Source organism: Peromyscus maniculatus, chromosome 4 (genome assembly GCF_049852395.1).
Source record: "Peromyscus maniculatus bairdii isolate BWxNUB_F1_BW_parent chromosome 4, HU_Pman_BW_mat_3.1, whole genome shotgun sequence".
Taxonomy (NCBI): Eukaryota; Metazoa; Chordata; class Mammalia; order Rodentia; family Cricetidae; genus Peromyscus; species Peromyscus maniculatus.
The window spans coordinates 6,907,662-6,934,688 of record NC_134855.1 but is presented as its reverse complement, the minus strand read 5'-3'; the positions used below and the strand labels follow the sequence as shown (position 1 = coordinate 6,934,688).

At 51.8% G+C, this 27,027-nt stretch overlaps 2 protein-coding genes across 24 annotated transcripts in view; one reads left to right on the top strand and one right to left on the bottom strand.

The window, feature by feature from the left end:
• The window catches only part of Ralgps1 (Ral GEF with PH domain and SH3 binding motif 1), a 247,962-nt gene that overhangs the window by 65,994 nt on the left and 154,941 nt on the right, over window positions 1-27,027 (bottom strand). The gene's annotated exons all lie outside the window — the stretch shown is intronic.
• The window catches only part of Angptl2 (angiopoietin like 2), a 30,181-nt gene continuing 27,020 nt past the window's right edge, over window positions 23,867-27,027 (top strand). The window contains exon 1 of the mRNA XM_006988711.4: window positions 23,867-24,372. The gene's annotated coding sequence lies outside the window, so the exon portion shown is untranslated. The remainder of the gene's footprint in view (window positions 24,373-27,027) is intronic.

Sequence of the window (27,027 nt, the reverse complement as noted above, 5' to 3'; positions counted from 1 at the left end):
ACTCCAACAGGATGCCTTGGAGGAAGGCTGGGTGCCAGATGTGGGGTATCACAGGGCCTGGTGGGTGAGTGTGCCTCCTGGCTCTCAGGTCAGATCTGTGGCCTGTGAAATGGGGAGAGCAAAGGCTGTTGGGAGGCTGCCAGGAGACCACACAGACAGAGCACATTATTAGTGCTGGGCGTGAGCAGATGTCCTGCTGCAGACTTGGAATGTCAATGTGGTCCTCCCCAGCAAAGCAGATTTATGGGCAGAAACAGAACCCATCCAGGGTGTGAGATTTAGCTTGTGTTCTTTCTGCATCACTGTTTCCGCTTCCCTTCATGCGACCCTGCATTATTATATTCTTTTAAACTTTTTTTTTTTCACTTTATGTGGATGGTGTTCATGGAGGTCAGGATTCCCTGAAACTGAAGTTACCGATGGTTGTAAGCCACCATGTGGGTGCTGAGAACCAAACCTTGGTCCTCTGCAAAAGCAAGAAGTGTTCTTGTGGGGCGGTGGTGGCGCACGCCTTTAATCCCAGCACTCGGGAGGCAGAGCCAGGTGAATCTCTGTGAGTTTGAAGCCAGCCTGGTCTACAAAGCAAAATCCAAGACAGGCTCCAAAACAATACAGAGAAACCCTGTCTCAAAACAACAACAACAACAACAACCCCCCCCCCAAAAAAAACCAAACCAAAAACAACAACAACAACAACAAAAAAAAAAAAAACAAAAAACAAAAACAAAAAAAAAACCATGCTGTCTCTCCAGGTCTCATGACTGTATTCTTAATGGAGGCAAAATATACATACCACAAAATTCACCACTAGCGGCATTTAGCACATCCTAAGTGCTGGGCATTTTGTGCTTCCCACACCATGAACGATGCTGCCATGAGCGAACTGTTTGTGTTTTTGTTCAAACACTGAGTTTTTATTCTTTGGGGTATATACCCAGAGCTGAAGGGTTGGCTCAGCTACTACTGTCTTAGTTTTTCTTTGTGAAATTGTGAATTTGCCATGATAATCACATTAAGAGAAACAGTTATCAAAGTAAGAGAGCTTGTAATGTCACCTAAAAGCCCCAGGACAAGAGTCATGCGGGGGTGCACCCTGGGTGTTCCTGCACTGCCCTTTCATGCGGGCTCCCTTTTGGTGGGGAGGGACCAGCTTCCAGGAACAAGAACGTGACACGGCACAGCGGGGTCTTGGAAGGAGTGAAGTCCTGTCCGAGTATCCATAACTGGGAATGGAGAGTCCTGGAGGCACCTGGGGCTAGTCTCAGGCTAGACCTTCCTGAGTCCAGTCCATCTTGCTGTTAAAGAGCCAGCTCCCTGGGAGGACTGACAAGGTGGAGATTTTCTCCGTCAGGAATCTCACCTCCTGCTTCAAGACCTCTGTCTTGATAATTAGGGAATGCCTAAAAAGAAGCAAGTTGGTTTTGGTGGGGACTCTTCCACTCCTGCCTTAAAGCATACATCATGTGTTAACTCTGATGTCTACTAGAAATCAAATGAGACATAAACACTCTTCCCGAGTCAAAGTCGGCATTCATTGCTGGGAGCACCTTGACCAAATAAGAGATGTCGCCAAATCTATTTATAGTTTAAACGTATTTCAGTTGTCTCTCTCTTAAAATGCCTGTGGTAGCTTCCACCCAAACAAGGAAGAATGTCTGTCATTCCTTAGGGCTCCGTGTCTGAGTGTGTCAATGACATCATGGTACGTGGCCAGGGAGGAACAGTGCAGCGACTCTGAGCAGAGAAAGGGACAGAGAGATGAAAATGGAAAAATATAACCCGCCATGTAAAAGCCATTACATCATGAATTGAAAACCAGCCCAATGCAGAGAGCTAGGGCAGCTGTGGTGAAACGGGAAACCCAAATACAGCTGACAGCAGTGTGCGTGGGTGAGACCTTTGGGGAAAGTTCTAGAGACTCCAAAGGCAGAAAACACCAGTGTCTTTTGACTAAGTAATCCCACTCCTTGGAACTTGTTCTGAGTAAATAATTCTAAAAAGAGATGTGGGGGTAGAAAGGGGGGAAGAAAACATCTTTGACATGTTCTGATGTCAAAAGCTAAGACAATCAAAGCACATGACAGAAGGCAGGAACACCAGGTTCTAGGGGGTGGAACTTTAAGTGCTTTACAAATGTTTACAGCACTGGTATACAGCTGTTTATGCATTTGCAAACGGTGTTCATCTTTAAGGTGAATTTACCGCCCAGGCATAAGCCTAATTCTCAACAGGGTGACAACATATACATATGTACACACTCACGCACCATGCTAACAAAGAGCCTAAAAGCTCTACAGAACAGTGGTTTCCTCCCTGAATACCAGGGCCTGCCACACCCTCTGATCCGTCAGTGAACTGGCTGACCGTCACATTCCTGGGCCGCTTGTGGCCCACAGTAACTCCCAGGTGAGTAGATGGCCCCAGCTGGCTCCCCAGAACACTGGGCAGTCCCCTTCTGCGGGCCCTGCCTCTTTCCAGATGTGTTCCCCTCCCATGTGCTTTAGAAGCCCCGTCACCCAAACACTGAAGTGATTCCACCGAGCCTGGCTCTGAGTCTCCCACTCCCACTCCCCCACCCCCAGGCTGCATCTTTGTGGTGTGTGGGTCCTCAGGGATGAATGCACTGTACAAGAGATGATCACCAGCTCTTGTAGACACTGACCTTACACTCAGAGCTTGGGATCCATGTATCCAGGTCAGTCAGGGCAGCTGACAGTCTATCTACTCCCTCTTGGAGACACTCCGTTCCATGTAATGGGGGTTCTGATCTTATGCTCTCGGCCAGGAACACTCCAGGCCCTGTCAGCCTGACCCCCAACTCTCCCTAAGCTGACAGCAAGCACTAGGAGACGCAGGAGGGAAGGCCTGGAGCCTGTGCTGTGTGCACCAGGCTGACCTGAGAGAGCTGCTGCAAGCTGGACTTCACAAGCAGCCTGACAAACACCAGGCACTGGAGTGGGCTGTGATCGTGCGCCAAATGACCGATTTGAATGGGCAACTTCTCTTTACCTTACGTGCAAGGTAAACAGGGCTGGATTTTCTACATTTAAAATATTTTTAGGGCTGTCAAGATGGCTCAGAGGGTAAAGAGCTTGACGCATGAGCCTAACTACCTAAGTTCGATCCCCAGAGCCCCTGGAGGTTTGGAAGGACAGACCTTATACCACAAAGTTGTCCTCTGACATCGGGTGCTTTCTGTTGGCACTTGTGTCCTCCCACAACGAAAAGAAATGAAAACAAATATATTTTTAAAATACATTAAGAAAAAACCTTTCAAATGTGGTAGCAAATGACTACCAGTTATCCTCATGGGGGAAAAATGCCAACTCTATTTTTCAGATTATGCCCTGTTTATATTCTGGTGTCAAAATATTCCTTCCTCCAGGAAATGATGCTACGAGTTGAGAGTTGGTGTTCTCTTTCTTTGACAAAAACAAAAGCTGGCAGCCTCTTGAGAGTCTCCAAAGTTTCTTTTTGCAGTCTCACTGGCCCATGAAACTCCACGTCTGGACTCTGGCCTGAGATCACAGAGGGCTCCCCGGCAGCAGGCAGGGTACTGGATGGCACAGGCAAGTTGGAGCTGGAAAGCCCTAAGGGGCCGCTGAGCAAGGAGGCAGCGCTGTGTGGCTACTAGCTGGCTGATCTTGAACATTGGGAAACATTTCAAAGGCTAAGTTAGTCATTTCAGTCCGGACGGAAGTCTCAGGCTTGATGTCACGTCCTCATTTCCCCCAGTGGACTTAGGAATTACGGTAGGTTCATCACCTGAATCCCAATTCAACTGTCACCTTTAAGTCTGAACACTTCTCCTGAGATGGTGCCAGCCAGCAAAGCCCCACCGTGTGTCTGTGACAGGGGCCTAGCCCATCCACTACACGGAATGCCAAAAAGTGGCAGGAAGAAACCCCCAGAGCCAGGGCAGAACCTGGTTCCCCTCAGTGGGGCCAGTAGCCCACAGCACAGGCTGTCCCCTTGTGTGCCCTCACTCCCTTTGTGGGGGTGGCCTGTCCTATATCTGTGTCCACCCACCACCCAGCTCTTGTCTCCATAGGCACCCGCCTTCCTAATGTACTGTCTCAGGTGCCACCCCATCTGACTGTACCAGTTTCCCCTCCCCCACTCCACTGCCTCCCTGGCCCCTCCCACCACACCACTCCGGGTCTCCTCAGCTGCCCTCTGCTATCCACCTCAGTGTTTCTGTCACAGACTTTCGAAGATTCTTTTGGTTTTTTGAGACAGGGTTTTCTCTGGATAACAGCTCTGGTTGTCCTGGAACTCGACCAAGCTGGCCTCTAACTCACAGAGATTCTCCTGCCTCTGCCTCTGCCTGCTGGGATTAAAGGTGTGCACCAACTCTTACCCATCTAAAGATTTTTTAAAAGAGCATTTTTGGATGAAATGGAGAGATTATGATCATTCCAGAAAACACAGTACAGCGAGGCTGCCCACCGTTCTGCACTGCAGACTGCTTGGTCTCGGGACTTAGGCAGTCCTTCATAGAAAGAAGCACATGTGGCCACACAATGCTCTTGGTGGTCCCTGTGGAAGATGTCTGTGGAAGGCTCCAGGATGCTCGCCCTTGCCAGCCTGGGTAAGCACTGCAGCACAGCAAGGCTGTGGTCATGGACTGTGGGGTCTAGATAGGGCCAGCGCTGTCACTTTATACAAATGTGTCACTGGATCCAGAGCCTGAGCACCTGACCTCGCCAGTCAGGGACTGGACTGCCTCCCTGCCTTCCAGATGTTCCAAAGCAAACTCTAAGCAGGAGGAAAAGAGAAAGATCAGGGATGCTCCCTTAAGAAGAAAGGACAAGTCGGTAAAAAATAAATAAGTAAATGAATGAATGAATGAATGAATGAATAAATAAATAAATAAATAAATAAATAAATAAATAAATAAATAAATAAAGTCTTCCTCTCCTCCTGTGAACTCAGTGCCATGATGACAGTATTAAGAAACTGAGGTGACCAGAGTGTGGAGTCGCTATGCCAGGGGGACAGGCCTTCAACATGTAAGTGCATTCCACTAGGTGGCAGGTAGAAGAGAAATGTGAGCTCATGTCTATTTTAACATGCATTAAAAACCCATGCATTGATTCCTTGAACAGAAATGAATAAAATAGACTTAAGGAGAAAGGTCCTGGAAATCACAAGGGTGACCATGGACACCCACAGTCTTGAGTCACTCTGTTCTTATTGACTCCACTCAGAAGCTGCTCTACTTATGAGGAGGCCAGAGGTCGCGGCACAGGGTGGGAAGCCTGGCATCACACCTGGAAGTGTTGAGCAGGGTCGGCATGGTGCCAGGGCTTGGGTCCCCACTGCCCAGGTCCCTGTGGAGGCAGGGCCTTCTTTTCTTACTCTTCGTCTTTGTTCTGCTGAGACACCCACCTTCGCCTGTCCACCAGTCAGAAGAGGCTCAGGAAAGATTCCCTACACCGGGCCAGGCCACAGCCACCAGCTGCCTTCTCCTTGCAAGTCTGGCTTGCTTGCTGGTCCTGCTGCTCTCGGCATCTGCAGCTGCTGCTGCTTGTGTAGCAGGCTGGGCTCAGGAGTGTTTGTGCAGTTCTTGGGTAAGGTTCCTGCCTGAGAAGGGGCCTGGGTAACATGGCACCAGCGGAGCAGCCTTGGCCCTGGTGCTGCGGGCCATAGAAATATGAAGTAGGAATTCAGCTGACTATGGCAAAAGCTAATACCTGGAAGAAGCCAAGGGCCTTTCCAGAGGATAAAGCCAAGACTTAAGGAGTCTTGGTGATATTGGCTTTTGAATATGAGCCGCTTCCTGATGTGAATTTCTCATGTGCTGTTGTAGTTTTTCCATTTCTAGACCAGTGTGTTTGATCATTCATTGGGTTCTATTTCCCTATACTTTTGAGGTATTTGGATACTTCTCCCAACTGTGACACAGACAAGACTTCCTTTTTCCAGGCTTTTGTTTCCATTTGTTAGCATTAGACTCAGATATCTGCCTTCTGTAATTATCTCCATTAGCAAGTATCCATGGCCAGGGCCTTCTCCAGACAAAAGCACTTTATCTGGGATACCTCTTAGCATCCAAGGACAAAATGCAGATAGACAAGCATTCCAGACAACCTGCTAGTCTCCCAAATTAAGGTGAATATTCATACAGAGACAACGGGCAAGGCTAGGCGGATGTTAGATACAAACCTTAGCTTCTTGAACAAATTAGACTTAAGCCTTTCTTCCATAGCCCAAGTGGTATCTCTAGGCTTTCCCTTTAACAATTAACTCAGAACAAAAGGGCTTACACATACCAGGTGCATCCAGCTATGATGCAGGTTTCCCAGCTACCAAGCAGTTTTGCCCCACCTGACCTGAAAGTGGCAGAGCCAGAGAATTGCAGATTGTATGTGTATTTACACTGGACAAGAGAGAGAGAGAGAGACAGAGACAGAGAGGAGAACAAAGATGGAAGGAACTTAGAACAATGAGAGGACAGAGAGGAGCTAAGTATGAGGACAGAATTGAAGCTCTGTAGAGAGATTTTGCTCAGTGTACATAGATCCATTCAAGTATCCCTCAGATTAATTTCTTCGCTGCTGGCAATGTCTCTTCTGGAACCCTGGGGAAAGACTTTTTAGGGGCTGGACCCCAATAGTCTTCGTTACCCTGGCAATAAAAACAGCCTAGGAACGGCAGTTTGGTCATTTCTTATGGCCACAGGCTGTGTCAGTAGCTGCCTGAGGACAGGAGCATGGAGTGGCCTGTTGACTCTTGCCTGCCTCATGTCACCAGAGGACACAGTGTGACCCACCTCCTGGCAAACTCCCCTGTGAGGCAGGGCAAGCCCAGACACTACACTGCTGGCCCCGTGCTCTGGCCTTGGCTCTCAGGGAGGGATCTTCTTCCACCCCTTCTGGGGACATGGAGCTAAGATGCAGGGCAAGTACTCTAGTAGGATGTGACAGAGGGACAGAGGGACCGGGGGGCCTAGGAATCCCCAACTGAGGATCTCACGTCTACCAGGACCAAGGCAAGGACAAAAACAAATTCAACTGAGATTCGCTTTGAGTTATAACTTGCAGTCACTGCAAAGGCTCCCCAGAATATTGGCACCGAGAATATTGGCAATGGGCTCTTGAGGGTAGCTATGGTGGCTGAGCTCCCGGTGGACACCACACTGGGCTCGTCCTGCACCCATGAGTGCCACTAGACCTCTTCATGTGGCCCTTTGAGGAAAACAAGTCACACACACGAACTCTGACCTGCTGGTGTGCTCCAGGTCACACAGCGAGTGTGGGGGTGTAGGGGGTGTGGATAGACCCATACTCTCTGTCCTTTGATGGCTGCTGCTATGGGACATCATAGCCCTGACAACTGGTACAAAGGGCTCTTTCTTTCCAGGTGTAGCTAACACTAGAGTCTGAGTACTTTGTGGGCTCACTGTAGCCCACTCCCTGGGTGATGTGTGTCTGGGAAGACTCAGGGGTCTGTCTTTTGCACACAGCTGTGGTTATTGGCTCTGCTCTTCTAGGCCCCAAGGGTATTCTCACTCTTGTGGTGTCTTGATGGCTGATGGCATTCATAGTCGTGGACTGAGCTGTGTGGAGTCTGGTTCTGGCTTCTTGTCTCAACTCTGCCTCTACTGCAATGCAACCAGGGACACTTTCCTACTCTGCTTCCTGGCTGGGCTTGTCAGGAAAGGGCTCCTTCCGCTTGGTCTAACATTCAAGAATATTCTGGCTCTGGAGACTACATTCATGAGAGAAGCATACTCACTGTCTCAGCAGTCTCCCTGCCCAGGCCAGGCCCCTAGCATCCCTGCGGAACCCTCCTATCCTGGCACTAGGTAAGCACGACCATTGGAGGCTCCTGGCACCTTCCCTCCCCTTTGTGATGCTCGACCATTGTATGATCAAGGAATCTGTTTTTAATGCACTAGTGGCTATTGTCCTTTGGTGACCATGCGCAAGTTCAAACCATTGTCTCATGATTCCTTTAGGAGGCCCCTGTTCGTGAAAAGATCTGGGGTCCAGAAATGAAACAAACTGCTTAAGGTCAAAAGACCTGAGAGTGGCAGAGGGGATTCAAGGCCACGTTTGCCCAATCCTTTACCTCTCTGCTGCTGCTTATTCAATACCTCCCCTGATCGGCCATCAAGCCCAGCTGAGTCCAGTCCTGCCCTGACCTCCTCAGCACCCAGCCCAGAAATGTTTCTTTAATGACAGAAGAAAGACACACAGGCCAGAATCCTTTTGGTTGCAAGTGATGGACGCCATCTGGAAGCCGCCAACAAGGGAGAAAAGACCTGTCTAAACCCTGGGTTGCCCACAAGACCAGAGACAGCACCACAAAAACCAGGAGCCCGACAGCCCTGGTGGTGAGCAAGCGGGGAAGTGGTAGCTGGCTGCCTGTGTGCTCCACACTGCTACCCTCCTGGGAGTGGCTTTCTCTCCATTCACACAGTCTATGTGGCCCAGGTCGGCCAAGTGGCATCTGTAATGTCATGTCTTCACAGCTCTATAATGAAGGACAGGCAGTCGCTCTCCCCTGGCCTCAGGAAGCAAGATTCCATCGGCCTGGCTGGAGTCGCCTGAGTATGCAGGGGATGGAATGCTCATGACTGATTCTAGAGGTGAGGGGTGTGATTGGCTCTGGTGGGCCACAGTCTGACCCACCAGATGGGTCAGATGCCCTTCTATGGTCAGTGGTGGATAAGAGAGCATTCATCTCCCAGGTGACGACCTAAGCAAGCCATGAGCTCAGCTACATAGGTTTAAGCTTTCTGTTTAAATCAACTATTGTTAATTATAGGGTAGTCAAAAATTCACACACAACCTGAGACTGAAGTAAAAACGTCCTAACCACCAGGCATGGTAGCTTGTACCTATAGCCCAGTACACAGGAAGCTAAGGCACTGGAACCCAGGATTTAAAGACCAGCCTGGGTAACACACTGCGGCCCTGACTATATGTTATCATGTGGCCATCTGTTCCCGCAGCCAACCACTGAGGTTGTCCTCAACTCTGGAGTCTTCTGGTTTCTATTTCAAATGTCACCCACCACTTCTTCTCTCTGTGGAGAATGGAGTGTGGTGTGAGAACACAGATGTGGCATCAACAGTCCATGATGCACCTTGTCTGCCGGGGGCATGGAAGAGCATGCAGATTGAGTCCAACACCATATCCCAGCCCTAGTGACTACAATAAAGGGGCTTCATCTGGAAAAACAGGCCTTTTCTAGACACAGTGTGACTCCAAATCAGGGGATGGTGAAGGGGAGGCTCACAGATAGGAATCTTCGGGGATCAGCAAGCTCCAACTCCTCACTTCTGCTGCTCATCTGATGACCATCTTGCTATCTCCCAGGGACTGTTCCGATCACTACTCCACAAGCAGGCAGGGAGACTGGGTGGGCTAGAGCATTCGGGACCATAATACTTGCAGTGAGCCGGAAGTGAGTGAAGGAGAAGGGCCGGGGCGGCCCCAGCAGGTGGCCAGGAAGGAGGCGGGCAGGCGGGCTCAGAAGTGCACACCAGGCTCCCAGCCAGGGTTTCCTGCTCTGCTGCTGCGTTCTCCCTGCATCAGCTCACCTTCTCTGCTCAGGCCCTCCCAGCTGGCGAGGCTAGGGGCTCTAACTCATTTGGATGTTGCTGTTGGGCAGGGGTTCTTTTTGGCACCCAGCTGGTAGAGGCTCCTTGGACAACCCCAGGCCTCTAGACAGCTGTGAGATGTTCAGGTGGCCAGATCAGGTGTTGCCAACCTGGGGGTCACAGAGAATCTAGGCTATGGCCAGTTCAAAGTCTGTATCCAGTGGGGGTACAGACACAAAGTAATTTGTTCTTTCCATCATACTCCCCAGCTGTGTGGTGTAGTTCCCCCTTTCCAATTCTGGGCAGCAGTAGGCTGGATTCTCTAACTTTGCATCATCACAAGAGTCTCATGTCAAAACGTCAGAATGTAAAGTTTGCTTCTGTCTATCTGAAAACTTGACCCAGATTCACCCCAAAGTCCACCGCCCTTCTCCTTTTGCTCTCCCGACCTGCCATCTGTTTGTAGCCCCAGGAACTAGGGGAGGGTAAGGAGTCGAGAAGAAAGGTTCTGCCCTTCACCAAGTCTCCTGCCCTGGTTATCTGGACCTTCCAAATCCCTTCAGACCCACAACCCCTTGCTGCGGGTGCCCGCCCCCTTCCCGGTCAGGGCTCTGTACAGGCGGAAGTAATACAGGTCTCCTAAGGTGCGTCAGCGTTTGTCCTGGCTCCTCCACCACCAAGGGGCAGCCAGGGTTCCTTTCCTGGGGGGTGCAGGTTCCACTTCCTTCTCTGGACTGGGGTGGACTCCCACAGATGCTGCCCCTCTGCTAGTCTCTGAGCTCCTTCATGCAGAGCAGAGCTACAGTAATTTCTAGGGTGGATCTTGGTCTCCTGAAAAGACCACAGAGAATTAGGTAGTGAGTATGGAGCCCACCTCTTCCCAGCTGCCCAAGTCCTTTCCAGTCCACTTGCCGGCAAGCTTCCAATATCTACACCAGAAACAGGCACCAGTTTCTGTGTTCAGTAGGCCCCAAGTGCCGGCTGCCTTCCTCTTCTTCCTTCCCACATGTGGAAGGGGACCGGAAGGCCATGGTCACACTACTCTCAGCTTCCCGGAAGCCATCTGTGATGGTCAATGCTAACAGTCAACTTGACAGAATCTAGATCAGCGGGGAGACAGGCCTCTGGGCATGTAGGTGGGGAGCACTTGGGTTACATTAAATGAGGTGGGAAGACTCACCCATTGTGGGTGACACAATCCCTTGGCTGGGATCTGGAGTGTATAAAGGGAGAAAGTGAGTTGAGCATGCATACATAGTTCTCTGCTTCATGAGTATGGATGTCACATGACCAGATGCTTCAAGCTCTTGATGGAGGATGTCCTTGAACCTAGCCAAAGTAGCTCTCCCTGTCAGCTGAGGTCCGTGCAAGACACAATACTCTGGCTTTGTGCGACAAACATTGTGTAGTCTCAGTTGTTCAGAAGCTCTAGTTAGCTTCTTTGTCCACAACAAAGACTTTTTAAAAAATTTAATTCAAAGGCCGGGCGGTGGTGGCGCACGCCTTTAATCCCAGCACTTGGGAGGCAGAGGCAGGCGGATCTCTGTGAGTTCGAGGCCAGCCTGGGCTACCAAGTGAGTTCCAGGAAAGGCGCAAAGCTACATAGAGAAACCCTGTCTCGAAAAAAAAAAAAAAAAAAAAAAATTTAATTCAAGCAGGTTTGCAGAGGGAGAGTGTCAATAACGATAAAGACTTGAGGGTGGGGTCAGTTCTGGAAGCCAGATAATGCCATGGCCATGACCAGGCCACGACTTGGGATGTTCCTAGGCTCCTTCTCCACACGGTGGAGATTAGAATCGGCACACCCACACCAGGAGAGGACAGAGCCTCCCTTCCACCTGGTGCAGGCTGACCATCAACTTCATGGTGGCCATGGCTGCTGTCACAATTCACAGGCAATCCCAAGTCCCAGAGCTGAGGGAAGGTAACTGTGCTCGTTTGCCTTCACTGCCAACTGGACTGGACTGGGAACTGCCTAGGAGCCACACCTCTGGGCAATCTGCGAGGGCGTTTCCAGAGAGGTGCAACTGAGAGGTAAGAGGAACCATGACCGCCGAGAGCGTCGTTGCACTGGCTGGTGTCCTGGTCTCAGTAGGAAGGTGAAGAGAAGGACGAGCTGAGCACCGAATCCACCTCTCTCTGCTTCCCGACTGGGGCCACGATGTAACCAGCCACCTTCTATTCCACCACCACATGCCTTCCTGACCCAGGGTCTGTGTCTCAGTCAGGGTTTCTATTGCTGGGATGAAACACCAGGACCGAAGCAACTGAGGGAGGAAAGGGTTGATGCGGCTCACACTGCCACATCACTGTTCATCATCAAAGAAATCAGGACAGGAACTCAAGCAGGGCAGGAACTCCTGCAGGCAGGAGCTGATGCGGAGGCCATGGAGGGTGCTGCTAACTGGCTTGCTCAGTCCACAAGCTGGATGTCTCAGGTGGCCTTCAGTATGTGCTGGAATCCCAAATAAGTAGGCTCTAATGGACTTACTAGCAAGGCGAGGGCAAGCCGGCAAAGAGCAAAAGCTTCCTTCTTCCACGTCCTTATATATGGCTTCCAGTAGAAGGTGTGGCCCAGATTAAAGCTACATCCTCCTGCCTCAAGATCTAAGCATGTCTTTTCCCAGCTCCAAAGACCTGGATTAAAGATATGTCTTCCTATCTCCAAGATCCGGAATAGAAGGGGCAAAAATCCCTCACAGGTGCACCTTCCATCTTTGGATTTTAGTTAATTCCAGGTCTAGTCAAGTTGACAACCAAGAACGGCCATCCAAGACTATATTCTCTCAAACTGTGAGCCAAACAGACCCTGCTTCCTCCGTCTGCTTTGGCCAGGTGTTTTATTAGAACCACGAAGAAAGAACAGCGTTTGGGTAGGCGTCCTCCAGCTGCTCTCAGCTCTGCCCAGCAGTCTTCACGGTGCAGCCCGCACGACAGGTCCAGTACACCAACACACATTTGCTGAACAGACAATCTCTTAATTCCAGGGCTACATTTAGCTGATATTTATTATTATTAATAAGGTGTTCTGAAGACAGATTTAAAAGTTACATTTAGTCTAGCAACCAAAAGAGACCATGGGCCTTTAAAAAAAAGGAGGAGAGACCCCTGTGTGAGGGAGGGAGGGAGGGAGGGAGGGAGGGGCACATGCCCGCAGGCGGCTGACGGGTAGGAAACTGCTGCTGCTCACGCCTGGCAGAGCTGAATGAGCTGCATGGCAGTGGGAATGCTTTCTTTCTTGAGTGAAGCTCTCTCTGTGTAGTGCTGAATACAGTATTCACATATTCACAGGGGACACAGGACAAGAGCACTAAGTGGATCCTAGGCCTAAGACATGGGCGGGGCAGCGGTGGAGGCAAGAGCCTGGCTTGCCAGCACTCAGGCAGAAAAGGAACCTGAAACCAGCTTTGTGGTTCCTTGGAGCCTGTATTGGGTGCTGGGGGTGGGGGTGGGGGAGAGTGTGGGGGGATCACAGCTGATGAAAACTCTGACCACAGACCTCAGCCGGAGAGAAACCAGGCCCAAAATAGGCTCAGCCTCGGGGCGTCAGCTGGGATTCGCCCCTTCCAGCGAGTCACAGCTCAAGCATTCTGTTTACCAAGTGCTTCTGCACACATAGAAACGAGGGCGGGCGTGCGAAGGGGGTGGGGAGGGTCTCAGAGGGCGGATTTCGAGGTGTTGGAATCTTCTTGAAACCCTGTGCCAGAGCAGGCAGCTCAGCATAAACCTGGCAGGAAGGAAGGCCACTGTGAAATCTGTCCTGAAAGCTCCGTCACGTTGGGCAGACGTCCAGCCTGGCAGGTAGCAAAAAGGGGGTGACATCTGGAGGAACACCACCTGGGCAGACATCTGAGTTCCCGGGAGAGTGTGGACGCCCTGCTCTTGAAGGGCTGTGTGGACGGACCAGCAAAGCCTGGAGGTGTGCCCCCAGGGCCACACCCACGAAGCTGCTCCTCTCTGCAGGGATGGGGCTGAGGGTGAGGAAGGGAAAGGGAGGGTCTCATGGGGTACACTGGGTCTCTTCTGTCCTCGGCCTCGGCCCTGCTGCTGGCTCCCCATGGGCTCCTGCCTGCCTGCTCTGCAGATCTATGGAGGCGGACAGAGTCAGTGTCACTGAAGCCCAGCCACAGTGGAACATCTGACATGCACATGTCCTCAATGGCCAAAGCATTTTTGTAAGCTGGTGCTTTTTAAGGCCTGCTTTACAGAGGACATGGAAATAGGAAGAGGTGACAGAAGGAAGGGAATACATCTTGCAAATGGTGGAGCTGGGATTTGAACCTCAGCCCTGGGTTCAAGAGATTAATACAGTTTACCAGGCTGCCTGGCTGGATAATACCAGCCACGAGGAGGAGGGCAAGCCTTCAGCACAGGCACTGCAGTGCCCGCCTCTGTCATGCCACTCTCATTTCCAGCCCCAACTCAGGAAGAGGGACATGGAGACACCTGTGCTAAGGTACTTGCTCTGGGCCATTCAGCTGGCAAGAGAGGCCCAGTGTGCAAATTTGGGTTCCTACGACTCTAGCACCCACCACTGTGCTGCCAAGCCCTTCATTTATGTGCCTATCAGCATATGTTCTGCTCAGGTAACTAGGTAGCCCTTCTGACCATCCAGCCTGCTGGGAAAGGAAGTACACCAAGCCTGCCCGCCCGCATGGCCTAAAGTTCCACCCGTGAAACTGACACACAGCTAGCTGAGCAGTGCTTCACAAGGTGTTTCTCTGGTTAATTTGCAGAAGCAGTTCCCGTGACGGTCGTTTTTCTGTCTCCCTTTCTTTCCTAGTCAGTACCAGGAACATCACTGGACATCAGAGACAGACTGACAATATCAGTCACGTGACTCTCGATTCCTAGGCCAGGTATCACCACAGTTTCTGACCTGCTGGGTTTCCATGTGTTGGAGTCCATGACATCAGAAGAGGGAAAACTGTTTGGGAGAAGCAAGTTGCACCCTTCCTGTTTGGTGCTGGACCAGCCTCTGTGCACAGGAAACAGCCTTCAGCAGAAAGGCAAGGTCATCCCTGGCCAGCCATAACTCACGGGTGCTCCTGTGAACTAGTTGGAACTGAGTGTGAATTTTGGGCCACATCTCAGATCTACTGAGTCAGAGAGTCTGGGGTAGGGCTCATCAAACTGTGTTTTCATAGTCCTCAGTTAATTCTGAACCATTTGAGAAAGACGAATCTTGAACTCATCAAAATCATAAGCACAAGGACCGACCATCAGCTGAGCCACACTGTGTGTGTCAGCCACACATTTCAACGGTGGCACTAACTCTGGGCGTTAAAAGTAATGTTGCACTTGGATGCAGTGGCACACTCCTATAACCCAGCACTCAGAAGGCTGAAGCAGAAAGATTATAAATTCTAGACTAACCTGGGTTAGAATAGCAAGTTCCAGACTTACCTGAGCTACATAGGGACCCAGTCTTAAACAACAGAAACAATAAAAACAAACAGCTATCCTACAGAAAAATAGATAAGGGAGTTGGAAGCATCCTTAAGAGGCCCCACATTACTGTGATGGAAAGTCTGTCAAGAGTGTGAACTTTGGGGTCTCCAGGGGCCCAGACCCAAACTCTGGCTTGGCCACTACTGGCTGTATGGATTTCACCTCCCAAACCTCAAGTGAGCTAGGCCACCTCGTCGGGTACAATAGGAGACTGTGGGGAGACCCTTTCCTGAAAGGGCCTGTTCTGAGGATGCAATGAGCTCATCCACGTGGAAGGCCTCCCACCAGGCCAGGCCCATGTGAGCATGAGCGTGAAGCAGACTGCATCTGTTATGTAAGAGCAGAGATCCCCAAGGCACCATATCCTGGAGCTCCCAGAACTGCATCTCAGGGAGCTCCCCACAGGACAGCCCTTCAGACTGAGCTAGTGCTGCTTGGAAAAGCCATACCAGGTGGCTGCTACCTCAGCTGCTAAGAAGCAGTGAGGGAGAAGCATGCAGGGGGCTGGGAAGGAAAGCCCTTGTTAGCTGAGGAGAGGAAGCCTAGCAACAGTAAACACAGCTGCCTGGGTTGGTGGGTCTCCTGGAAGCAGCGCCCTCCCTCCCCGAAGGAAGAGTTGCACTAAAGCCAGCCTGCCGAACATGACTGAGTCACCCATGTGATCAGCAGGGTTGACAGAGGCCAGCGAGCGCGTGCATCTGTGTATCCTTGTGGCTCTGTGCAGAGGGCCTAACAAGAAGGGATGAAAACTGCAAAACACTGCATGTTTAAAGAGACAGCCTTGTCATTTTCCATCCAATTGGTTAATTATCCACAACAACTCGCTCACTGGGGCTCAGGAGCCAAGGCTTCTCTGGCAGAAGCAGATAATCCAGAAGCTGAGGTACAGGCTCTGGAGGGACAATCACCCAAGGGCAGCGCTGGCCGCTGTGTGACTGCTCTCACTCCTGGGAAGCCTCTATTATCAAGCTTCTGCCAGAAACCCTTATTTGCCTGCCCAGCTGTCTCTGGGGTCCAGGAAGGTAAGCAAAGTCAGCTCGAGCCTGACTATTCTCCACCAGGCTTTCGCTGGTGTGAGTGGGAGGCTGTAGTGCCCCGCCAGCTCCCAGACATCACACTGTCCCCTGGAGGGCCTGTCTGTCCCAGACTAGGCTTCAGAAATGACTGCATCTTTTTCAAGTTTACATTGAATGAGAATGATTTTAATCAGAGATGGAAAAAGTCCATGAAGTTTTGGTTGTGAGGAAATAAAATCAGCAAACTGCAAGAGAGCCTCTCCTTCCACTGGACCTCAGTTTCCCCTTTGGGGATGGGCTCCAGCCCACACAGCAGGAGAGGGTTGAATGAAGCTAAGTAAGTATTCCTGAAAATTATTGTTCCGAGGTAAAACGAGAGCCAATCAATGGACAGTCTCAGCAAGCTGGCTCCCAGCCAACTGCCCAGATGAGGCTTAATCAGTATGTGCTGATTAAATAACAAACACGCTTGATCTCTGGGTGATGTCACCTTGAGGAAACTTGCTGCTCTGACTCTGACAAGTTGGTGGGGAAGTCCGGAATGAACTGGTTCTCATGGAGCTACTTCACACCAAGTGTGCAGCCCATTCTGAAGGCTGGGTCCGTGTGTCTGATCAGTGTTTAAAAGACACTGAATCCTCAAGGGTTCTCTGTGGTGCCTGGGTGCCCTTGGTGACACTGGACAGTACTCTGCCACGGCTCCCTGCAGCCCAAGTCTTCAAACTGTGTTTACTGGAGCCAGCGAACATTCGGCTCCCTGCTGGACGCAGGGCAGCAGGTCACAGGACCCACACAGGCCTCCAGGAAGGGAGGGAGCAGCTGGCTTGTGTCAGCTGGTTTATTACATCTGGGTGGATGGACGGAGGCTGCAGCATTCCACCAGCTTCCTGAAGCTTGGACACTCCCCTGGGTCCTTCTAAGACCAGCTGACCAGGAGGGGGTGGGGCTTTGCCTTTTCATCTACAATCTCACTGAAGCCTCAGTGCCTAAAACTGTCACACTTTTTTTTTTTTTCCATCTGTTAAAGACAGGTAAAAGCCAGATGGTTGCACATGCCTTCAATCCCAGCACTCGGGAGGCAGAAGCCAGCCCGGTCTATAGAGTGAGTTCCAGGACAGCCAGGACTACATAGAGAAACCCTGTCTCGAAAACAAAAACAACAAACAAACAAAAGGTACAAACTAGTGCTAACGGGACTGTGGCCTTTCTTCAGCAAGGAGACACATCCTGATTCCAAGATCAAAGAGAAGAAAAAGTGCCCTGGAGTTGAAGAAATGCAATTGTTTTTCCAGGACAACGTGTTCCTCCTGGCTCCTCTGCTTCAGCGTCCAGGAGCTCACTGAGCCAAGCCCCCGTCTACGGATTAGAATACAGACCCAAAACTCTTCTCTCATCCGGGTCAGAGATTACTGCTGCTGTGGCATGGCAGCCGAGAGAATCCGTTATCAGAAGCGAAGGTTTCATTGGGGCCTACAGATTCATCCCACGGCCTGTCATTGGTGCTTTAGGACAGTGCCGTGGCTGCACGGGATGGTGAGGCATGGGATGGTGAGGGAGTAGACAAGCCCTGGCTACGTTATGGTTGCTGTAAACAGAGAGGGAGCAGAGGGGCAGTGCTTACTTCACCGCTTCACCAAAAACGACCGAACTTCCTCCCCTTAGGTTGGACCACCTACAAGTTCCAACAGTACCACAAGTGGGGACCAGTCAAGGTCTAGACTAGAAGAAAAACGAGAAAGGGAACAACTGTCTCTGGAACACACAGCTTCACACTCTAAAGAGGCATGAGAAGACTGCATCGCCCATTTCTTAGTGCTCAGGTGGTACTGTGAGATGGACGGACATTCCCCAGCAGATTAGTCTGACCAAGAGCGAAGAGGGCAGGCCCTGACGGAGACGCACCAGGTGACCGCACCAACAGGGGCAGGGGGCACAGCTGGAGCCTCTGGAGAGCACACGTGAAAGCACCTGTCAGAAGGCCCTGATCAACAGAAGCGGGGTGCTGGGTCAGCTGGCTCTGGAAGGAGGGAGCCACACTGGAACACTTCCCAGGGTGTGGTAGTGACAGGCAGACATGACACAGAGTGACGGTCTTCTGAAGAAGACAGGGAAGAGGCTGGACCTGAGGCTGGAGACTGAGGGCGAAACAGAAGGGAGGAGAGAGTTGGAGAAGAGGAAACCGAGGGAGAAACAGAAGGGAGGAGAGGAACAGAAGAGGAAGGCCCAACACTGCTGTTCAAACTCCGGTCCAATTCTTAGCTCGCCCAAAACACACATGTCCCCTGTGGGGAGACTCGTGCGGACCACAAGTTAATGCAGTAGCTGGAAGAAGAGAGTCATTTGCTGGCAGGTGGAGTTTGGAGTTGCAGACCTACCAAGCTAGAGCGGCTCTGTAAACAGACTTTTTGAAACCCCCAAAGGCTACAGCCTACATGAAGTCCACAAGACAGGGATAGGCACAAAACCAAAATCAACCCTAAACATCAGCCAGGTGACTAAACTACCGGCTAGGACAAAGGACACATTCTGACAGGAAAGGTCTCTTCAGTGTGCCACCTTCACAGTGAACAGTCACAGAGACACTAAGGAGCAGGAAAATGTGATGCATGATTAAAGGGGAAGAAAAAAAAAGACCCCCTGTCCCAAGTCAATAAACTCAGCTCTGGATTTGGTAGATGAGGATTTGAAAATGGCTATTACAAGGCTGGAGAGACGGCTCAGCGGTTAAGGGCACCGGCTGCTCTTCCAGAGGACCCTGGTTCAATTCCCAGCACCCACATGGCAGCTCACAACTGTCTGTAACTCCAGTCCCATGGAATCTGGTACCCTCACACTGATATACATGCAGGCAAAACACCAATGCACAGAAAAGAAATCCTTTTTTAAAAAGAAAATGGCTATTCCAAACATACATAAGAAAATGTATGTATAAGAAAATCAGGAAATGAAGGTCAAAACAGGTACTCTCTGGTACTCCCCAGTTCTGGAGACACATGAACACAGACATGACACATACCATGGATGGCGGTCAGAAAGCCCCTTACACATGACCTGGGCAATGGCTGATGATACCTTTTGATGTCAACAGTGGAAGCAAAGCCAGAGAGCTCTTGTGATAAGGAGAAAATGCAGCATGAAAGTGCTCAGGAGGATGCCCCGAAACCAGAAGGAAGATAAAAGCAGTGTGACAGGCCCTCTCCCAGGGCAGTCACTGTCACTCCCTCCAGGCCGTCACTGACAGACCTGCAGTGCTGAGGCTATCTGGGTTCTAGTGCAGCAAATGTGACCCCCCTTTTCTGGAGACCAACCAAACTCCTCTGGTCTTGACCCTCAGGGTGTGCCCACCTCCTGCCACCCAGCTGCTCACTGACTTCTGATTTCTTGACCTCTGCTTCAAAGAGCACAACTTTCTCTCATTTTTAACTCTTCCATCTCCTCTCGGCAGCTGCCATGATCTCCAGCTTTCCTGTCCTGGTTTTTTTTTTTTTTCTCTCAAGTTCCAATAAAATTATCCTCTAGTTTTTTGGGGGGGATTTTTGTTTGTTTGTTTTAAATCTAGCTGGTCATGGTGGTGCACGTCTTTAATACCAGTACTGGAGAAGCAGAGGCAGGAGGATCTCTATGAGTTCGAGGCCAGCCTGGGCTATACAGAGTTTCCAATCAGCCTGGGCTACCTATCGAGAGTCGGTCTTTTAAAAATGTTCAAGTGGGAATTATAAAATGAAAAGTACAGTACCTCACAAAACATTTCCATTGAAATGAACAGATTGATACATAGAAGAAAGAAGGGGTCAGCAAAATGGGAACAAGATCTGAACCGAAGCACTGGGAGGAAACAGACAGACAGACAGACAGACAGACAGACAGACTTTCAGTGACAACAGTGAGAAAATGGAGCCGACGGAGGAGGGAGAGAAAACGGTGCACAAAACCCTGAAGAAATGAAGCCCTGTCCTGAACGTGGTGAAAGAGAAGCGCAGCCGCGGAACCAGAGACTCAGGGACCCCCGGGCGGGACACATGCGAAAGCGTCCCTCTCCATCACGTCAGAGGCAGACTGTGGGGAACCAGAGACTCAGGGACCCCCGGGCGGGACACATGCGAAAGCGTCCCTCTCCATCACGTCAGAGGCAGACTGTGGGGAACCAGAGACTCAGGGACCCCCGGGCGGGACACATGCGAAAGCGTCCCTCTTCATCACGTCAGAGGCAGACTGTGGGGAACCAGAGACTCAGGGACCCCCGGGCGGGACACATGCGAAAGCGTCCCTCTCCATCACGTCAGAGGCAAACTGTGGGGAACCAGAGACTCAGGGACCCCCGGGCGGGACACATGCGAAAGCGTCCCTCTTCATCACGTCAGAGGCAGACTGTGGGAAGCCAGGGAGAAGACGGCAGAGGAAAAAGAAGACCAGCTACAACCAAGTGTGATGGTGCCCGCCTTCAACCAGAGCACTCAGGCCGTGGCAAAAGGATCCTGTGTCCAAGGCCAGCCTGGGCGACACAGGCAGAGCCTGTCCCAAACAACAGAAATAAGGCTGGAGCGGCACTCGGTAGAGCGCTTGCTTAGTGTGCAAGCAGCCCTGGGTTTGACCCCTGGCACCACATAAACCAGGTCTAGTGATGTACAGCACGTCTGTACCAGCATCCATGAGGTGGAGACAGGAAGATCAGAAGTTCAAGGTCATCCTTGGCTACACAGTTCAGTCAACTTAGGATATATGCATGAGACCCTGTCTCAAAACCAAAAGCAGATGAGGAAACATATGTCCACACGGGAGCTGAAAACCCAGCGAAGGAGGTACCAGTGATTACTACAGCCAGCATTCACTGGGTTGAAGATAGCCCGAGTATGTTAAACTAAGGTGTCAAATTTTATTTAATACTGTAAAAATGTTTTTATTTTATATATACATGGGTGTTTGCCTCTGTGTTTGTCTGTGTGCCACTGTGTGCCTAGTACCCAGGGAGACCACACAAAGGTGCTGGAGCCCCTGGAACTGGAGCTACAGATGATTGTGAACCATCATGCGGGTGCTGGGAATCAAACTCAGATCCTCTAGAAAGTAGTTATTGCTCTTAACAGGCGAGCCACCCCCTCAGCCCCTCATTTAATTTTTATAATAGCTCTATGAGGTAGATCCTACATTACCCACATTTTACAAATGAGGGAAAGGAAGGAAGGTTCAGAGGTCCTGAGAGGCAGAAGTGGAAATGGACTCTGAGGTCTGAGCTCCCCAGCAGGGCACCTGACTGCCTGCGGCCACCAAAGGGTATGGCTTGTGCAAAGATGGCTGGGCAAGGCTGCTCTGGTGCTCTTCCCCAACTTGCTGGCTCTGCTGAAGCTTTGGATTATGCAACCAGAAATCCTACGGTAACCCGCATTCACGGTGGTCCTGGAGACTCCTTCTGCCATCAAGTCTGTCCCATGGCCTCCAACTGTCTTTCTTGCCACATGGCTACAACCACAGCCACCAGCTTCAGATGGCCAGACTGTGGCTCCCAGCAGCAGGCCCCTCAACGGTGGTGGCCTTTTACAAAGACAATCCCAGCCATGTGTTGCTTAAAGCCTGTTACTGGCTCCTTGGGATTTATTCCCATCCCTCTAACAGGGCTCATCTTTCCTCAGCCAAAATGCTCTCCTCTCAGCTGCACTTAAAGAATGCCTTGCGCTTGGGCATGGTGGTGTGTGCCTGTAATCCGGCATTGAGGAGGCTGAGGTAGGAGGATTCTGAGTTTGAGGCTAGCCTTGGCTCTGTAGTAGGATCCCAACTCAAACAAAACACAACACAGGAGAGCCACATTAACCATTCTTGCCTCAGTGTCGTCTTCAGTTACTACTGTGGTCTAACGAATGACATCAGAACTCAGGAGCCTGCAACAGCTCTTCCATTAAGCTGTGTGCCAGGAATTCATGTGTGGACCATTTCTCTCTCCCCTTTACACCCAGGGCCCCAGCAGGAAGACTGTGGCTGAGAATAAATACAGGTGGGGTGGTGACCTGGTAGTCAGGGGCTAGACCCATCTGGGGACAACTTTCCACACATGCTGAACTTCTCAGGGTCTGACTTGCTGAACGCTCTATGAACACAAGAGATGTCCCCCTGCCTGTAACTAACCGCCTGTTATCTGGTCCCTTCATTTCACCATACTGGTGTTACCAGTACAAAGCAGCACCTCACAGACTTGTGAGGGAGGAGCATGGACACCACCTCTAATGGGAGGAGTGTGGGGGTCACTGGTAGCCTGGGGGCTGTTGGGGCCATTTGAGGAAGCAATCTACCATGACATCTTTACCCACCCCTCCCAGTCTTGACCTCCCTCTCCACCTGAATTGCCTACTGGGTCTGAGCTACCCTAAGGGTCTGGGCTTAGATACTTCATCAGGCAGCTAGCCCAGGCTGCTACATCTCTCTGAGAGATGCACCCTCAGCACCCAGCTGAGACCCTGTGGTCTCTCTCCAGCTCCGGGTGTCAGCTGTCAGAGGATGGGGCCTTTGGCTAACAGCAGCATCTTCACAAACACACTCTGGAAGTGAGAAGGAGAGATGTGAGGGGTGGGGGCAGAGAAAAAGACAGGGCAGACCCTCAGTGTGTTGTGTGACCTCCTCCTGCCAAAGGTGCTTCAGGAGAGGTGCTCAGCCAGAGGACCCCGTCCAGGTCCTAGACAGGACGCAGAGTGTATGGCATCTGCGTCTGCTGGTAGAAGAAGCCTTCCTGTCCAGTCTAGCTCTCTGGCTAGTGGTGTCCTGTAAGGTCCATAGTCTCTTCTAAGAAAGGAAGGGATTGTCAGAAAAAGGGAGGAGCCAGGTAGGCTGAGGAGAAGCTAAGGCAGGAAAAAACGTGTTTCCTCAACAGAAGGGCAGCAGTCCTGGGAGGGAACCACAGCAGGTCTCTCTTTTTAGGGACCAGGAATCCCCCCCAGCTTATACCTGCAGTCACTGCCACCCCCACCACGAAAGCTTTACAAACAAGAGTCACTGCTAATAGCAAGCAGTGGGGGAGCCTGCTGGGGGGACTTGAGGATTCCCTCCCCACACCTCTGCAGGATGCCCAGCAGCCTGCCTGGCCTTCCTCCAACCAGCCCAACAGGTCTGACACATCTAGAGGACACTAGCTTGGGGACATCAGTGTCACTTTTCCCTTTCCTACTCGGAACCCCCAAACAGTCTTAGAGTTCCACCATCATGGCTCCCAGGGAGCCCATCATTTGCTCACTGGACAGCCCCTCAAGTCCCAGCTGAGAAAACTGAGGCTGGCAGAGTCACACAGCAGGGGGTGGAATGTGTGCCCGGCCCACCTGCCCACCCAGCCCGAATCATCCTTGGCCCTGCAACAGGCATGTCCCAGGTGGCCCAGTGGGGGACACTCACTGCAGGCTTGTTGACTTGTGGCTCATTTATGCCCTGGGGAAGGAAGCCCAAGGTAGGTAACTCAGGTGGTAGGTGACAGTGGTCCCCAACCCAGCCATGGTACGTCCACTGTCCTAACCCACTGCCTCAGGCTAGCCTTGTGCAGGAATGAAGTAGTTTGGGAAGAGGAATGTGGCCTCTGGAGAAGGGCACTTAGTAGGGCAACCCACAGGAAAAGAGTGAGCTGCTGGAGTCCCAAGCAGCTGCTTGCACAGCTGCAGCTAATCAAAACCCATTACCTGAGTCCAGGGGAAGCGCTCTGCCTGCACAGGGCACCCCAGGAACATCGGCTTCAGGGAGTGGAGCGGGCGGGCGGGCGGGCGGGTGAGCGGGCCAGGAGCAGAGCTGGCCAGGCTGCTTGTGCCAAAGAAGGAGGGGGCCGCCCAGGCCGCCAAACCGGGCAGGAGGGGCTGGGCCAGCTGGGGCTGGAGCTAGTGTGACATCACCGAGCGGCCCGCCCCTGTCTGGAGCTAAGGGGAGGCCCGGAGCCTTTCTGGGGCCTGGGGGATCCTCTTGCACCAGTGGGCGGAGAGAAGTGCCTGTAGCCAACCAGGGTCAGGCTGTGCTCACAGTTTCCTCTGGCGGCATGTAAAGGCTCCACAAAGAACCTGGGAGTTCAACTGAGGCTGCTGAGTCGGCCTGGGGAAGGACCGGAGCCCTGAGTGGGGTGCCGGACCCAGGACCTGCAGGGAGCATGCACTGAGGCGGTTGCCGGTCACACTGTGAGGAAGAGCTGTGAGCAGCAGCCCCAGCGACATCCTAGCCAGACCCATCCCTAAGAACCTCTGAGAGCTCAGGCTGTTGCCAGCAGAGGCCAGTAAGGCAGGGCTGCCAGACCAGCCAGAGACTCGGGACCCCTCCTGGAGGCCATGGCCGGGCTGCCCCGCTGATGGCATCGTAAAGCATGTGAGGCGCTGCTCCAGAGTCAACAGGAGAGAAGAGGTAAGGGGCTACTCAACTGCAGCAGCCAGGGGAAGGGGCTTGAGATGGGCCAGGGTAAGCAACCCTGACTCCTCCCTCCATCTGGGGGGGCAGCTGGACCCCACATGGGGTCACACCTTACTTTTACTTGGAGCCAAACCAAGCGCCTGACTAGGCAGAGGGCTGTGGATGCTTAGGCAGGGTGGTGCTGAGACAGGGCAGCACGGGGCTGGGATGTCCAGGACTTCAGTGGTGGACCCTCCTCGCCTCTTTCAGACAAAGAGCCTATGGGGTGAACCGAGTAGCTGTTGGACACCAGGTGGTAGCCAGGGTACGTGCATGTGTGTAGGTGTGTACTTGAGAGGGCAGCGGGCTGAGAGCTGCAAGGTAGCGGAGGACTTGGCAAGTTACGTTGAAGCTCTGGACGCCCGCTAGAGACTATGTATGCTAAGGCAGAAGCAGCCGTGAAGCAGAAGCAGACCTGAGGCAGTGGGAGCCCTCTTTCAGAAAGTGCCCTGGGCCAGGCGGCTCCTGCTCACTAGCTTCCAACGGGCCAGGAGCAGAGGCGTCCTGTGCAGGACAGAACATGTCACCCGCCAGTTTCTGTCAGTGGGGTAAAGTGCTGTCCTGACTTTCCCTCTGTGCCCAAGGACACAGCAGATGGTCCTCAGGTCTCCAACTAACAGGATACGCAGAGAAACTGGAGAACGTGCTTTCCTGGCAGCCTCGTGAGGGGACACTACAGACACCACATACAGGGTCCCTTGAAAGCACTCGGCATGAGATGACAATTTCCAAACAGAAATTTTCTGCTGCTCCCTTCCCTCTCCCTGTGACATCTGTGTCACGGGTCAGCTATTGCCTCTGCTTTGGGATTAGGAGAGTTCTCAGAGGCCAGTGTGGTTACTCAGAAAAAGATCCTTTTCCACAGGGGCTGGGAGGAAGATTGAGAACACCAGTTCTGAAGCCAGCTCAATGCTCTCCACGTGGGTTCTTCTGAGCACAGGCAGGGTATGGCTCCAAGTCTGAGCTCCTCTGAGTAGTAGCTCAGTGGCTCTGGAAGATCGCAGAATTCCTAAGCCTCAGTTTCCTGATCTGTGAAACGGAGTGATAAGAGCACCCAGCTCAGTAGTAGATGAGCAGACACCTGAAGCTACTCCACAGCACACACCTAACCATCTCCACCCCACAGTGACTGCAGGGCCACTCTGAGTCATGCATCACTGTTCACCAGGGGCAGCACATGAGATCTTAGTCCTCAGTCCAGTGCCTGTGTACAAAGCCTCTGAAAACTCTCAACACCAGTGATCGAGAGCCCAACCATCAGAACTGCCCAGAGGGGAGAACAAGTGCCACTTCTTTCCTTGTTCTGGATGTAGTCCGCTAAGGTCCTCAACCTGTGGGTCATGACCCCCACAGGGGTCACACATCAAATATCCTGATTATCAGATATTCACATTATAATTCATAACAGTAGCACAATTACAGTTATGAAGAAGCAATCATTTTATGGTTGGGGGTCACCACAACATGAGGAACTGTATTAAAGGGTGAGGACTTTGTATCTAGGACTGAGGTTTGCGGCCACCTGCAGCGTTTCTGCATCGGAGAAGTATACTCGAAGGAAACAGACCAAACCTCCAGTGCTAACCTCACAGGCCAAATGACACCCTGCACTCCCTTGGGTGCTCCTGGTCTGCCTACTGGCATCCCTGTCAGAACCACAGGGACAGGAACAAGGGGCTTCCATGGTTCCACAAAAGGACCGCCAGCCACATCTGTCTTACAGAGGGACGGGCAGAGAACAGCCTCCGGCAAGCCTGGCCATGGTGGACTAGTGCCACACAATACCAATGTGTCTGAGACCAGGGGGGCAGCTTTTCTCCCACAACCCAGAGGCCAAACTGGGCTCTTGAGTTCTTGAAGGCATTTGGAAAGTGACCGTGGAGTGCATGCCCTCCAGTCCAGGCTTCTGGAGGGGGACACTGAAGGCTTCCTGCCGCAGTCTGGACTTGGTAGCTTTCTGGCCTCGGCATGCATCTCTGGCTCAACAGAAGTTCTGACTGTGAACCTGGCTAACCCAGATTATCACGGGCAAGGACAAACACAGCGTAGAGAGATAGATGGGCAACATGTATGATCCTGGAGAATTACCCAGCAGGGCTATGGGTTCACAGGCAAGGACCCCACAAAGGGTTACAAAGTTGCCCACTGGGCTTAGTGAGCAGGCACTTTATCTCATTCTGTCCCTACCCTTACTCTAGGAGATGGGTTTCCAGAAGGAAGAATAAAGGCTCAGGAAGGCTGACTTGCTAAGGTGACAGCTATGTGATCCATGGGACTTGAACCTGGGACTATAGTTCCAAAGCCCATGCCTTCTTCCATCCCATTCCACTACTCCACAAAGTATCCTAACGTCTCCTATCCTGATGCCACCCTGTGCTGCTGGCAGTCGAGTCTGCTGCTGCTGCCCTAATCCTTCTCTGGTTTCCATGCTGTCTTCTCTGTGGAGACCACATCTGCAGCACAGGAAATGTGACTGCATACTCACACTGTCCCCACAACCTGACACTACCCCTACCCTCCGCATGGGGGCCAGTGCCTTGGGTAATATCCACCCTGTGACCAGATGGATCAAGGCATTCTCTCATCACTCTTTGGGAAAACCCTTCAGGG